This window comes from Lygodium microphyllum, chromosome 17 (assembly GCF_053477565.2).
Source record: "Lygodium microphyllum isolate KBCC chromosome 17, Lygodium_microphyllum_v1.1.10, whole genome shotgun sequence".
Taxonomy (NCBI): Eukaryota; Viridiplantae; Streptophyta; class Polypodiopsida; order Schizaeales; family Lygodiaceae; genus Lygodium; species Lygodium microphyllum.
In genome coordinates this window covers 104,147,923-104,162,248 of record NC_141151.1, presented here as the reverse complement: position 1 = coordinate 104,162,248, position 14,326 = coordinate 104,147,923, and the positions used below count along the sequence as shown (strand labels likewise).

At 46.3% G+C, this 14,326-nt stretch overlaps 1 protein-coding gene across 4 annotated transcripts in view; it reads left to right on the top strand.

Moving 5' to 3' along the window:
- LOC148022218 (beta-amylase 2, chloroplastic-like) overlaps positions 1 to 14,326 on the top strand; it is a 56,717-nt gene that overhangs the window by 19,565 nt on the left and 22,826 nt on the right. The window lies entirely within an intron of this gene.

Here is a 14,326-nt window from a genome sequence, read left to right as displayed (position 1 = left end):
GGATATGGAGAGGCAATAATCACAGAAGAACCATACCTTCAGCCTAGTTAGGACAGCTAGACACTTGTAATGTTAGCCGTGAACTGAAATTTAAAACCTGGCATGCAAGTATTGGAAGAGAAACCAAAACCTACATACTAGATGTTTCATATTGAGATGCTTGCAAATTCATTCAGATACATTTGTGCTAAAGCTAAAAATAAATCTGAGTGTAGGTGTAGCAGAAGTAAATGAAATGTAAGTGAATATGTGCAACGGAAGACAAATAAAAGATGTTAAAGCAGGGCTTAGCTTGTGGTAAGCCTGAATTGGCCTAATGAACCTATTAGCTGAGGTAGCTTAAAGATCTAGTTAGATTGCCTAAGAAAGATGAGCCTAATCTGTCCTAAAGGATGGTAGCCTAATTAGCCTAGGGATCTGAAGGGTAACCTAGGCTTGAGAATTCAGCCTAATGGTGGATAATGACTGAACCAATTAAATAGGGCATAAGGCAGTGATTGAGGAAGAGATCTAGAATCCACCGCATCGGATGAACATCGATAACAAGGGGCGGAGAAATTGTGCTACCTCCCTAGGGAAGAGTCCTCTCAAACTCCATGGAGTGGCACTACTGCTGAAGGGGGTTGAGGCTGGTTTCAGGATTGGTAGTTGATGCAAGTGGCTTAGCATACTCTCTATTTATAGAGATGGAACCAACCAAAATTTTGTGGGTTTGCGTTTGGATTTTAAGGCTTTAATGAGCTTATGAAGTTTCAATGTGTAATGTGGCTTTATTAGCTAACACAACTTTGATGCCAAGTAGCTTTTTTCATGATGTCATGATGTTAGAGAAAATGGAGACCTACTAAAGTGCCTAGACAAATCCATGACTATTACTCGAAGATAGGAGTGACCAACATGGGAGAGTTGACTAAAAATGCAAATACAGCCTATGCATTAATGAGAGGACATATTACAGATTGTAAGGGCACCAATGTTGCTACAAAGGGCAATTGTGAAGATAAGGATAAGAAGCCGAATCTTTTGATAAAGGACAAGAGCCAGGTAAACTGTCCAAGCTACCGAGGCATTCTGGAAGTTTAAAAGGCCTTTTGTGGATGGAAAAATATCTATTGAAAAGAAGTCATTTGTTTGCTGTAAATAAATGTTTATTTGTGAAAAGGACAGGCATATAGCTTATGAATGCCCAGAATGAAAATCCAAGTGGGAGAGAGGGCTACAAAAATATAGAAGTCTCCACTACTTCATAAGTGGCTGCCTAAACTTTGGTTAACTTTCAAATTAAGGTTGTGAAATCACTCCTTATGAAAGCTTCACATTTAGTTTTAGAAACTTAATTGTTTCAAAGGTTCTAGGCCAAATCTTTGGCCTTTCTCTTGTGACTGAGGATGAATCTTTTGATAAAGGACAAGTGCAAGGTTAACTATCCAAGCTACCATCGAAGGCAAATAGGTAGTTTAAAAGGCTATTTGTGGATGGCAAAACATTTGTTGAAAAGAAAGCATTTGTTTGCTGCAAATAAATGTTTATTTGTGATAAGGATGGGCATATAGCTCATGAATGTCCAGAATGAAAATCCAAGGGGGAGAGAGGGCTACAAAAATATAGAAGTCTCCAGCAATTCATAAGTGGCTGCCAAAACTTTGGCTAAGTTTTCAAATTAAGGTTATGAAATCACTCTTTTGAAAGCTTCACATTTAGCTTTAGAAACCTCATTGTTTCAAAGGTTCTAGGCCAAATCTTTGGTCTTTCCCTTATGACTTGAGGCTTAGACTTTGTCCATTGCATGTGTCAATGCCATCATTGCTAGTGCAATAATCACCATGCTTAGGGCATTTCTAAAATAAATTAAAAACAAAAAGTCTAGTTGAAACGATAAAAGTTCGTTCACACTTCACATTTTGGCGACATTGTACTACACCTTGAGTATACCAAGCAATATTTCTAAATTAAATTTTCAAACAAAAGTCTAGTTGAAATGTTAAAAGTTCATTCACACTTCACTTTTTGGCGACATTGTACTACACCTGGAGTATGCCAAGCGATACCATAAATACAATTCCTCTAATGAAATCTCTATGTGCTACTTTTTTTATTGTTTTCAAGCTATAAGGCTATTAAACCTTAAAAACCAACAAAGCTAAAAAGCTTATTTGTTTTGGGGGTGGCAGGCTCTTGTCCATATCTAGCAAATTGTGTACTTTGTGCTACCATTAAAAAATGAAAGCTCCATGTTGGCTGCTATATCTGGCACAAAAGATGCACCCATATACTTATTGAAAGTTATTGTGAGGTCTATGTTGGGAACCCACGAAGGCTGCCATTTATGCAATAAAGCAAGCCTTCACATCTAGCCAGATTGTGTATCACCATTCAAGCCGTTGTGCTCGCATAATCCTTGCTATTGCAAATTCTAACACCCCCTTGCAGTGCCAATGTGGTATAGGAATGATCAATCACCAAAGGGTAGCAAGTTTAAGGACTTGCAAAAAGCCTCAAACTTCTCACGAGGTAGTTGTCAGAGTGCAGCGGTGCGGAAGCGTAGGACTGAGAGAGAGAGAACGCAGAGAGAGAAGGGAGAGAGAGACAGTGGACGATGAAGATCTGCTGTATATAGAATGCTGAATACAAAGATATAGAATGGCACAGTGCGTTGGACTGCGTGTCTCCACCTCGACGATGTGACCTGCTGTCCACCTCGAAGTCTGCTGCAGTCTGCACTGTCTGCTGTCTGAAATCTGTGAACAGAGACAGAGACTGCGCGTCACCGGTTTGTAATCTGCGTCAGAGAAGTGTGTGTCAGACTGTTGAGAATGTCGACTATAAATAGTCGAGATCTGCCACGAAATGGGGCGCCAGAAACAGGGCGCAGCCTGGAAATAAGTCGGCTGCATTAAATGCAGCCGACTGGGCTGCAGACAGTCGGACTGCCACGTGGCAGTCCGACTGTGCAGCTGCCGTCCGACTGTGTAGGCTATGATCTCTAACACCCCCTCTCAGAGCCTGGACAGGGCAGAAGCCTGAGGGATCTGGAATGTTGCCGAAGTAGAGCTTGAGGAAGCGCCTTCGTAAACAAATCCGCAAGATTGTCCTCCGTCTTGCAATACTCTACAGTGATGGTCTCATCCAGAAGCTTTTCTTGGATGAAGTGGCACTGAATCTCAATGTGCTTCGTCCGGGCATGAAAAACAGGGTTCCTTGCCAAGGCAATGCAACTTTCATTGTCACATCGCAGCAATGTAGGACGAGTCTGGGGGCACCCAAGCTCCTCCAACAATCTCTGAAGCCACACAACCTCGCATGTGGTGGAAGACGCGGCCCGATACTCCGCCTCAGTAGATGAAAGGGCTACCGTGGGCTGCTTCTTGCTACTCCATGAAATAACACCTGCACCCAAAGTAAAGCAGTAACCTGTAGTAGACCGCTTGTGGTCCACGTCACCGGCCCAATCCGAGTCGCTCCAACCTGCAAGTACAAGATCTGACCCATCTGTCCCTGCGGGGTAATGAATCCCCAAATGAGACGTCCCCCTTAGATACCGAAGTATCCTCTGAGTAGCCTGCCAATGCACCGTCTTAGGTTCACTCATGAACCCTGCCAAGAGCCCAACAGCAAAACATAGATCAACCCTCGTGTTGAGAAGCCAAATCAAAGACCCAATCAATTGTCGATAGCGGGACGCATCTGCCAAAGGAGAAGCTGAATGGGAAGTGGCCTTCCAGTTCGGATCCATAGGAGTAGAGAGGGCCCGACAGTCTTCCATCTCAAAAGACACCAAGAGCTCCTGTACATATCTGTGTTGGGAGAGAAAGATCCCCCTCTGAGACTGATAAATCTCATGGCCCAAAAAGAAATGGAGTAGACCCAAATCCATCATCTCGAACGTCCGATGTAAAGCTGACTTCGTCTCCTGGACCTGCTGTGCAGCATCACCTGTGACAATCAAATCATCAACATATAATACAAACAACACACAACCATCCTCGGAAGTGTGAACATACAGCTGCGGATCGGCCTTGGACCGCCGATATCCCAACTGAGACTGGAGGAACGAATCAATCTTCTCGTTCCAAGCTCGCGGGGCCTGCTTGAGGCCATACAGGGCCTTCTTCAACCTGTAGACTTTCCCATCTGAAAAACCAAAGCCAGGAGGCTGCTCAACGTAGATCTCCTCCTTCAAATCACCATTCAGGAAGGCCGACTTCACATTCAACTGATAAACAGGCCATCTCCTATGGGCAGCCAAAGCAAGAACAGCTCTAATGGTTGCCATATGAGCTGTGGGGGCAAAGGTGTCATGATAGTCAATCCCTGGGCGCTGTGCAAAACCCTTAGCAACAAGGCGAGCCTTGTGCTTATCCAAAGTACCATCACTGAGATATTTGGTCTTGAAGACCCACTTGACTCCAATCACCTTCGTCTTCGGGGGGCGTGGCACAAGTGACCAAGTGCCATTCCTCTCAATAGCCTCCAACTCAGCTTCCATAGCTTTCTTCCATGGGGCGGACTGTCAAGCCTTCTTCACGGAGGTGGGCTCTCGATCCTGCAAAACACGGGACATCAAACAATAGTTGGAGCAAACAAGCTCCGAAGAATGCGCCTGGTGCCTCTGTGACCGCCGCGAACCATCCTGCAGTCCCCACTCCTCAGGAACCCCCTCGATCCTTGAATCACGGAGTGTGTCACGGGCCCAGCAAGGAGGAGGCCGAACCTCCCCTCGTCGTTCTCCATCAGCAGAAGACTCTGGAATATCCACCGGTGGTAACTCCTCAGAGGGGTCCGGTGGAACAGTAGACTCTGTGTCAGAAACAGAATCTTAATCAAAAGGCACGGGCTCCAGTGGAACTGGAGAAGGAGCCCAACTCTCCCCTGGATCTCCAAGAACGGGATGCTCCTCACCCGTTGAAGTAGCCGGAACCTCCACAAACCGCACATCACGGCTAGTGTACACATCCCACTTGACGGGATCATACAGTCGGTAGCCTTGGGACTGGGAGTTGTAGCCAACAAATACCTGTTTTCGAGAAGCCGCGTCAAATTTATCACGGTGAGCCTTGGGAATGTGAACATAGGCATCACACCCAAAGACCCGAAAGTAAGAAACATCTGGCTTCGTCCCAAAATAAGTCTCAAATGGAGTCATCCCTTCCACGGCTGAAGTAGGGGATCGATTAAGGATGTGGACTGCAGTAGCCACAGCCTCGGCCCACAGAACCTGAGGGGTCTGTCGGTGCTCCATCATGGTGCGCGCCATCTCGATCACACTGCGGTTCTTCCGTTCTAGAAGACCATTTTCTTGAGGAGTATTGGTATTGGCAAACTCCTGGTGAATTCCTCTATCTGCACAAAACCGAGCAAATTCATTTCAACTTCCGGCCTGATCGGTTCTCCTCAAAGAGAAGCCAATCCTTGAAGTGCGAGAAAGCTTCTGACTTTAATGCCAAAAAATAGGCCCATGTCATCCTGCTATAGTCATCCACGATCAGCATGAAGTACGAGCTCCCACACAGGGACTCATTCCTCATAGGGCCACATAGATCCGTAGATACGAGCTCCATCGGGGAAGTAGACCGCCGCGAAGCTGTGTGGGGAATGGCATCCCTATGCTGCTTCCCCCGTATGCAGGAGACACATGGCTGCTGGCTCACCACTATATCCGGCAACCCTCGAACAAGCTGTCCACGTGACGCCCTCCGAAGATAGTCATAGTTCAGGTGACCAAACCTAGCATGCCATAACTCTGACTGTGACTGTGAGGTAAGAAGAAGAGTAGAGAGGGCGGTGGAAGACTTCAGTTTGTAAATGCCGTTCTCCTCATATCCAGATGATAGAACCTTCCTCGATTCACGATCGAGGACTCGCACTGTAGTACTGTCAAACTCCACCAAAAGACCAAGGGAGCAAATTTTATGAACTGAAAGGAGATGGTACCCTAATCCTGGTACATGCAAAACCTCTGAGGTATGGGTGCCACCTCGTCCATCCGGAATAAGCTGCATCTTACCCCGACCTGCAACAGAAACTGAAGAGCTGTCTCCAATGAGAACCTGCCCACGCGAAGGTCGCAGCTGGGCAACACCATCTGATGAAGGAGTCATGTGCCGTGAGGCACCACTATCAACAATCCACTCTCGAGCTTGGGGAGCCGTCATCGCAGCATCAGAAGCATTCGGTGAAGCGTCCTCAATGACAGCTAGATGAAGAAATGCAGCTGATGAGGGTGCAGCCACCGCTCCAGAATCCTTGGTGTCCTTCTTCTTGGTGTCCTTCGTGTCTTTGTCAGGGCAATCCTTCTTCCAATGGCCAGTCTTTCCACAAATATGACATGTGGAGTCTTTGTCCTTGTCTTTCTCCTTGTCCTTCTTGGACTTGTTATCCCCCTTCTTCTTCTTTTGGTCCTTCCCCTTCTTCTGAGAGGCTTGACCTGTCAGCGCCTCCGTCTTGGAAGCATTCTGTCCCTTTAACTGTTCCTCTTGGTCCAAGACCATAGGAACCAACTCTTCCCACCGAAGAGTAGACTCTCGCCCCGAAGCAATAAGGGCAGAGTAAAATGTACCGAATCGTGGCGGCAACTGGGACAATAGTGTGATCGCCATGTCTTCGGAGGAAATCGGCTTCCCCGCATTCTGAACCTGCATCTGAAGCTGCCTTAGCTTGTTAATGTGCTCCTGTAGCGAAGAAGACTTATTTACGGACAAGGTCCGCATATGTACCTCCAAAGAAACCCTCTTCATCAGGGTCATCCGATTGTACATTTGATCAAGCTCCAGCCATATCTCACGAGCCACCGTTAAGTGCTCGATGTGAGCGATCACGGCTGTAGTGCATGATAGGAAGAGAAAGGATTGAATCCTGGCATTCAGTTTGTCCCAATGAGACTGGGCCCTGGCCAACTCCGCACGAGCATCGGAAGAGAGTTTGGACTCATCTCTTACCGAGGGCCGGTCAATATCCTCCTGTACCAACTCCGCCAAATCATAAGACTCTAGGATGGCCAACATCATGACGCGCCAAATGCGGTAGTTGTCGCCGTCAAGCTTCTGATCTGTAGGAAGAGCCGGTAAGACAGGCACCTTCCGGTCCATAATCGCCTGGAACTCCAAGTCCATCTCTGTAGACATCTTCACCTGCAATGCCTTCACAAATGCAAAAGCAGCCCCCTCTGACTGGGAAAACTCAGCCTGCTAAGACTCTTCCACGTCCTGAAGCTTCTTCACCCGCCGGAGGCGATGAAAAAGCAAAACCTGCACTTGTAGGCTGAAAACTCAAACTTCCTCCGCGTCAAACAGCAGTAAACAGCAGCAAATCCACCACCTGTACTCCTTTCCTGTGCGCCCACACTCATTTCAGCCTTGTTCCAAGGCGCAGCCCTCCTGTCTGCCCTTAAACGCAAAAAAACTCCTCTTCAGGTTGATTCTGCGCTCAGTCAGCCCTCAAACACTGCTCTGATACCATGTCAGAGTGCAGCGGTGCGGAAGCGTAGGACTGAGAGAGAGAGAACGCAGAGAGAGAAGGGAGAGAAAGAGACAGTGGACGATGAAGATCTGCTGTATATAGAATGCTGAATACAAAGATATACAATGGCGCAGTGCGCTGGACTGCGTGTCTCCACCTCGACGATGCGACCTGCTGTCCACCTCGAAGTCTGCTGCAGTCTGCACTGTCTGCTGTCTGAAATCTGTGAACAGAGACAGAGACTGCGCGTCACCGGTCTGTAATCTGCGTCAGAGAAGTGTGTGTCAGACTGCTGAGAATGTCGACTATAAATAGTCGAGATCTGCCACGAAATGGGGCGCCAGAAACAGGGCGCAGCCTGGAAATAAGTCGGCTGCATTAAATGCAGCCGGCCGACTGGGCTGCAGACAGTCGGACTGCCACGTGGCAGTCCGACTGCACAGTCCGACTGTGCAGCTGCCGTCCGACTGTGCAGGCTATGATCTCTAACAGTAGTGACTTGGTGAAAATGTTTCCTATGTAGAAACATACATCAAGCTGATCTCTCCTGCATACCATCTCTCTCTGACATAATGGTAATGCACCTCAATATGTTTTGTGTGAGCATGAAACATAAGATTTCGTGTCTCTGCAGTAGCACTCTGACTGTCAGAAAGAATGGGTGTAGGATCCTCCAATGGTAAATGTAGATTAGCCAACAATCTACGCAACCATACACATTCTATTGTTGCCATGAAGGTTACCTTGTACATAGGACGAGGTAGCTACTATAGGCTGTTTCTTGCTTAGCCATGAAATGCATGAATGGCCTAGAAAGAAGACAATGTTCACTAGTAGACTGCCTAGTGTCTACATCACTAGCCCAATCTGAATCATTGTTAAGCGTGTAATTGCAAGTTTCCCCCTGGGAAATAATAATGTATGTAATTGAGTACCTTGCAAGTATCTTAAGATCGGCTTAATAGCTTGTCAATGTATAGTCCATGGGCTATGCATACACTTGCCCACTTGAGATATTGCATACTGAATGTCACGGAGTGTGTTGCAAAGATAAATAAGATAGCTGGCTGTAAATTGCAACATTAGACATCTCTTCACCATCATGCATAGATAGCTTTAATCTTGGCTCCATAGGAGTGGATATAGGTTTGCAATCTTACATATTAAACTTATGTAATAGCTTATCCGCATACTGTGACTGTGATATGATGATACCATGCTGACTTTGGGTGAATTGAATCCCCAAATAATAGTGTAGACAGTCCATATGTGACATAATAAATGCATGTTTTACTTTAGCCTTGAAATCTGCAATTTTTGCTTCTAAAAGTTCAGCGAGCAGCATGTTAACTACTTAAAGAATGATAATCAGCAAGTCCCTCCCTTCATTCTTAATGTATAGAGTGGGAGCAGTTAGACTCTTTTTGAACCCTTTGTTGGCCAAATATGCATCAATTTTAGAGTACTTGCATGAGGAGCTTGTTTGAGACCATAAAGAGATTTGTTTAGCTTGCATACCATGTGCTCTTTCCCTCTCACCAGAAACCTTAGAGGTTATGACACACAAACATCCTCATGTAAATCCCTATTCAAGAATGCTATCTTAATGTCCAACTAATGTATCTTCCAACCATAATTTGAGCCATAGCAATTACACATCTCACCCTACTCATATGGTATGTAGGAGCAAAAGTCTCTTCATAATCTATGCCCTTCTTTTGTGCATAGCCTTTTCCTACCAACTGTGTTTGGTATCTATCAATGGTACCATCAGCCTTCCGTTTGAGTTTAAAAACCTATTTTGTGGCAATGGCTCTCTTGCCAAGTGGTAAGTTCACAAGATTCCATGTAGAGTTAGTGGCAGTAAAGTATAACTCATCCTGCATGGCCTGTATCCAATGTACATCTTGTTGAGCTTCATTCAAGGAAGTAGGCTCACCATCATCCAATAGTGAGCTCATAAATACATGCTCATCACAATCATCTACTTTCCTAAAATCAGCCAAATGGGCTCCACCTGCATAATGTGTTGCATGTCTAGTAGCTCCTCTGGTGCGTTGAGCTAAAGGATCCATTTTACCCTCCTGGAGAGTTTGTAACAGCCATCTCGAGACTGTTTTTGCTGCATTTACAGCAGCCCTTTCATGTTGTATTGCATCTTCCATTGCATGTGGCAAACTGTCATCAATACCCTACTGTTCAGGCGCATATGGTGCAGCAACAACTTGCTATGCTATGTCTGTCCGGCCATTTATAGTAGGCACAGACTCTAAAAAAGTGGCAACAGGCCCTCAACGACATCACTAATGTCATGGGTGTCAACCTTGGGTTTCTTGCCATGCCAAGCTTCAAACGGGGTGATCGTCTTTAGTGCCTTAGTGGGTGCACGATTCAACGCATGATTTGCACACTGAAGGCCTTCTAACCAAAATTTATGAGGCAACCCCTTGCTTTTGATCATACAATGAGTCATCTCCATAAGAGTGTGATTCTTCCTTTTGGCAATACCATTCTGATGAGGAGTCATTCTAACAGTGGCTTTATACGTAATGCCATGATCAAGCAGATATGTCCCAAAAGGACAAGACATATACTCCCCCCCCTCTATCCGTGCAAAGTGTATGCACTTTCAAGCCAGTTTTAGCCTCAAGCCTTGTAACAAGATGTTTAAAATGTATAAACACATCAGATTTTGCTTTTAGCCTATACACCCATATAAACCGAGAGTAGTCATCAATAAATGTAACAAAGTAAAGATGACCTCCAAGTGTACGTGTCCTCATGGGACTACAAACATTAGAGTGAATAAGCTGCAATTTCTAGACAGCATGCCCTAGACCATCCTTTTTGAAGGCAATTCTATGCATCTTGCTCAAAATACATCCCTCGCATGCATGAGGAGGTGGAGTCTCCACCGGAGGTAATGGATCTACCATATGACACCTTTGAAGGGTCATCAATGTTGGGAATAAAGGCCCTTGTGCCTTTTAAATGTGCTCAGGTGTGAACACACCCTTAGCACTTGTACTTTCATATATATATCTATCTATCTAAAAACCTAAAGTGGTACACACTCGTCATTGTACCCAAAAATCGTGTTCACTCTCCTGACTACTCTACACTCTCACTCACTCTCTCTGTGTTGCTAGCAAGCACTACGTGTCTCGATCTTCGTGCCCTCTGATCTCGACAAACCGGTATCAGAGTGTTTGGTTACAATGTTCGCGTTTCCAAGGAGCGTCAGGTCGCAACACTTGACAAGTGAAAGGTAGGTAGGTGTAAGTCAGCGAGCAGTTGACTAGCTGGGCGAGTAGGTAGCAACTGCTTGACGAGTGTGCGACGGGCTGGGTGAGCAAGCAACGGCAGGCGAGCAGGCGACAAGCTGGACAGTGTGCCAGGTCACGGGACAGGTAGTAGTCGACAAGTGAGACAGTACAGTCCTGGTGTGCAGCAGACGGAGTCAAGGAGAAGATGACCAGTATAGGTCATGTGCAACACGATAGGTCAGGTCGATGGGGCAGGACCAGCAGGGCGCTGACCAGCATGGCGACGACTTCACGGGCGATGACCACGCGACTCCACGGCATGCCACAGACGGGCGACGATCAAGGCGACGATCAGCCGGTGAACCTGCACGGGGTCAACGGATCCCCCCCGGTCACACCTTTCAAAATCAGATTTTTTTTAAGAAGAAAAAAAAAGGAAATATCCTTTATCCCCTTTTCCCTTAGACGGGGCTTCACGCGTGGATGCACAGCTTTCAATTTTTGTGCAATCTAGCCCTAGAAATTTGGGGCTTCTGCAGACTGAGTGCTGTTCATGCAAAATTGAGGCATCTGCGTAAGAAATTGCAGACATTGTGCACATTTGAATTGGGAATTTCGCCAAAATTATTGAAATTTTGCTCGTTTGAGTGAAATTTCTCAACATTGGACCTATAAAATTTGGGGCTTTAATTGTATTGGTGAAATTCTGTTCAGCTGAGTCAGATTGGCTGACATTGCTGCACATTTGGACACGAAAAATTTGGGACTTTTGCAAAATTTTGTGAAATTTTGCTAATTTTGCCCGTTTAATGCTTTCAGCAACATGTATTAATGCAATTGGGACAGATTGGTCAGTGAAATTTGGGGATTTTACTGAAATTGCTCTATTTTGGCAAAATTGGCCTATTCTATGCATGTCAGAGACAGTGCAGATGTATGGTTAATGGTTTGAGCAAAAAAATTTTGGGGCTTTTGTGTCAGAGTGCAGCGATGCGGAAGCGTAGGACAAAGACTGAGAGAGAGTGAACACAGATAGAAGAGAGAGAGAGAAAAGGAGACAGTGTAAATGTAGAAAATTTGCGGTGTAGTATGTTGTATAAGAGTGCAGAAATACACAAGGGGACAGAGGAAATATCTGCGTATGTCTCCGACTTGATGACCTCGATCTCCCTCAGCCGGAGCACAGTCTATCTCAGCCAACAGATCTCAAGATCAGAATCTGAAATAATGAATGTTGGAGTGTCCACAAAGCCGACTATAAATAGCCGAAAAAATAGGAATTCCCAACACTAGGTCGACTGCAGGAAAACTGGCCGACTGCACAGCCCTGTTGATGTGGCATCTTGCCTGCTGCCGTACATTGCTGATGTGGCATCGTGCTTGTTGCCGTACGCTAGCCGATTGTCCAGGAAATGACACTGGCTAACACCCCCTCTCAGATCTTGGACGGGTCAAAAGACGGAGGGATCTGGAATGTTGTCGAAGAAGAGCCTGAGGAAGTGCCTTCGTGAACAAATCTGCAAGATTATCCTCCGTCTTGCAATACTCCACATCAATTGTCCCATCCAGAAGCTTCTCCTGAATGAAGTGATATTGGATCTCAATGTGCTTCGTCCGGGCATGAAATACAGGATTCCGTACCAAGGCAATGCAACTCTCATTGTCGCACCGCAGAAGAGTAGGACGAGTTTGGGGGCAGCCAAGCTTCTCCAACAATCTCCGAAGCCACACAACCTCACAGGTGGTGGAAGATGCAGCTTGATACTCGGTCTCAGTAGAAGAAAGGGCTACTGTGGGCTGCTTCTTGCTACTCCAAGAGATAACACCTGTACCCAAGATAAAACAGTAGCCTGTAGTAGACCGTCGGTGGTCCACAGTGCCAGCCCAATCCGAGTCACTCCAACCTGCAAGAACCAGATCTGAAGCATCTGTACCTGTGGGATCAGAAATTCCTAAGTTAGAGGTCCCTCTCAAATACTGAAGAATCCTTAGCCTGCCAATGCACCTGTTTGGGTTCCGTTATGAACCCTGCCAAAAGACCCACAGCAAAACAAAGATCAACACGAGTGTTGAGAAGCCAAATCAAGGATCCAATCAATTGCCGGTAGCGGGAAGCATCCATCATGGGAGAATTTGAGTGTGAAGTGGCCTTCCAATTCGGATCCATAGGAGTAGTAATGAGCCGACAAGTCTCCATCTCAAAAGTCACCAAGAGCTCTTGAATGTACCTCTGCTGAGAGATGAAAACCCCCCTCTGAGACTGATAAATCTCGGGATCCAAGAAGAAATGAAGAAGCCCCAAATCCGTCATCTCGTATGCCTGATGTAAAGCTGTCTTGGTCTCTCGGACCTTCTGTGCGTGATCTCCTATCAAAATCAAATCATCAACATGCAACACAAACAACACAGGACCAACCTTGGAAGTGTGTACATAAAGCTGCGGATCAGCCGTAGAGCGCCGATATCCCAACTTCAATTGAAGAAATGAGTCAATCTTCTCATTCCATGCACGCGGAGCTTGCTGAAGGACATACAAGGCCTTCTTCAACCTGTAAACTTTCCCATTCGAGGATCCAAAGCCAGGAGGATGCTCAACATAGATCTCCTCCTGCAAGTCACCATTAAAAAAGGCCGACTTCACATCCAATTGATAAACAGGCCATCTCCTATGGCTAGCCAAGGCAAGAACAGCTCGAATAGTCGCCATACGAGCAGTGGGGGCAAAATTATCATGGAAATCAATGCCTAGGCGTTGAGCAAAACCTTTAGCAACAAGGCGAGCCTTGTGCTTGTCCAAAGAACCATCGCTAAGGTACTTGGTCTTGAAGACCCACTTGACACCAATCACCTTCTTGTGAGAGGGACGAGGCACAAGAGACCAAGTGCCATTCCTCTCAATAGTCTCCAACTCGGCTTTCATGGCCTTCCGCCAATGATCAGACTGTAAAGCCTTCTTCACGGAAGTGGGCACTCGATCTTGCATAATACGGGTCAACAAACAATAGTTGGAGCAAACAAGCTACGAAGAATGTGCCTGGTTCCTTCGTGACCTCCGCGGTCCATCCTGCGGTTCCCACTCCTTAGGGGCCCCCTCGATCTCGGAATCTCGGAGTGTGTCACGGGCCCAACGAGGAGGAGGACGAACCTTTCCCAACCTTTCCCCGTCGCTCTCCATCTGTTGAAGACTTAGGAACATCCACCGGCAGAAGCTCCTCGGGGGTTGCCGGTGGAAGAGAAGACTTTGAATCAGAAGAAGAATCTCCATCAAGAGGCTCTGGCTCCAAAGGAATTGTCTCAGGAGCCCAACTCTCCCCTGGATCTCCAAGAATGGGGTGCTCCTCACCCCTCTCTGTGGCCGGAGCTTCCATGAACTGCACATCTTGGCTCGTGTAGATATCCCACTTAACCGGATCAAACAAACGATAACCTTGGGATTGGGAGCTATAGCCAACAAAAACCTATCGTCGGGAAGCCGCCTTGAACTTATCATGCTACATCTTCGGAATGTGCACATAAGCGTCACACCCAAAGATCCTGAAATAAGAGACATCGGGCTTAGTCCTGAAGTAAGCCTGAAAAGGTGTTATCCTGTCAACGGCCGAAGT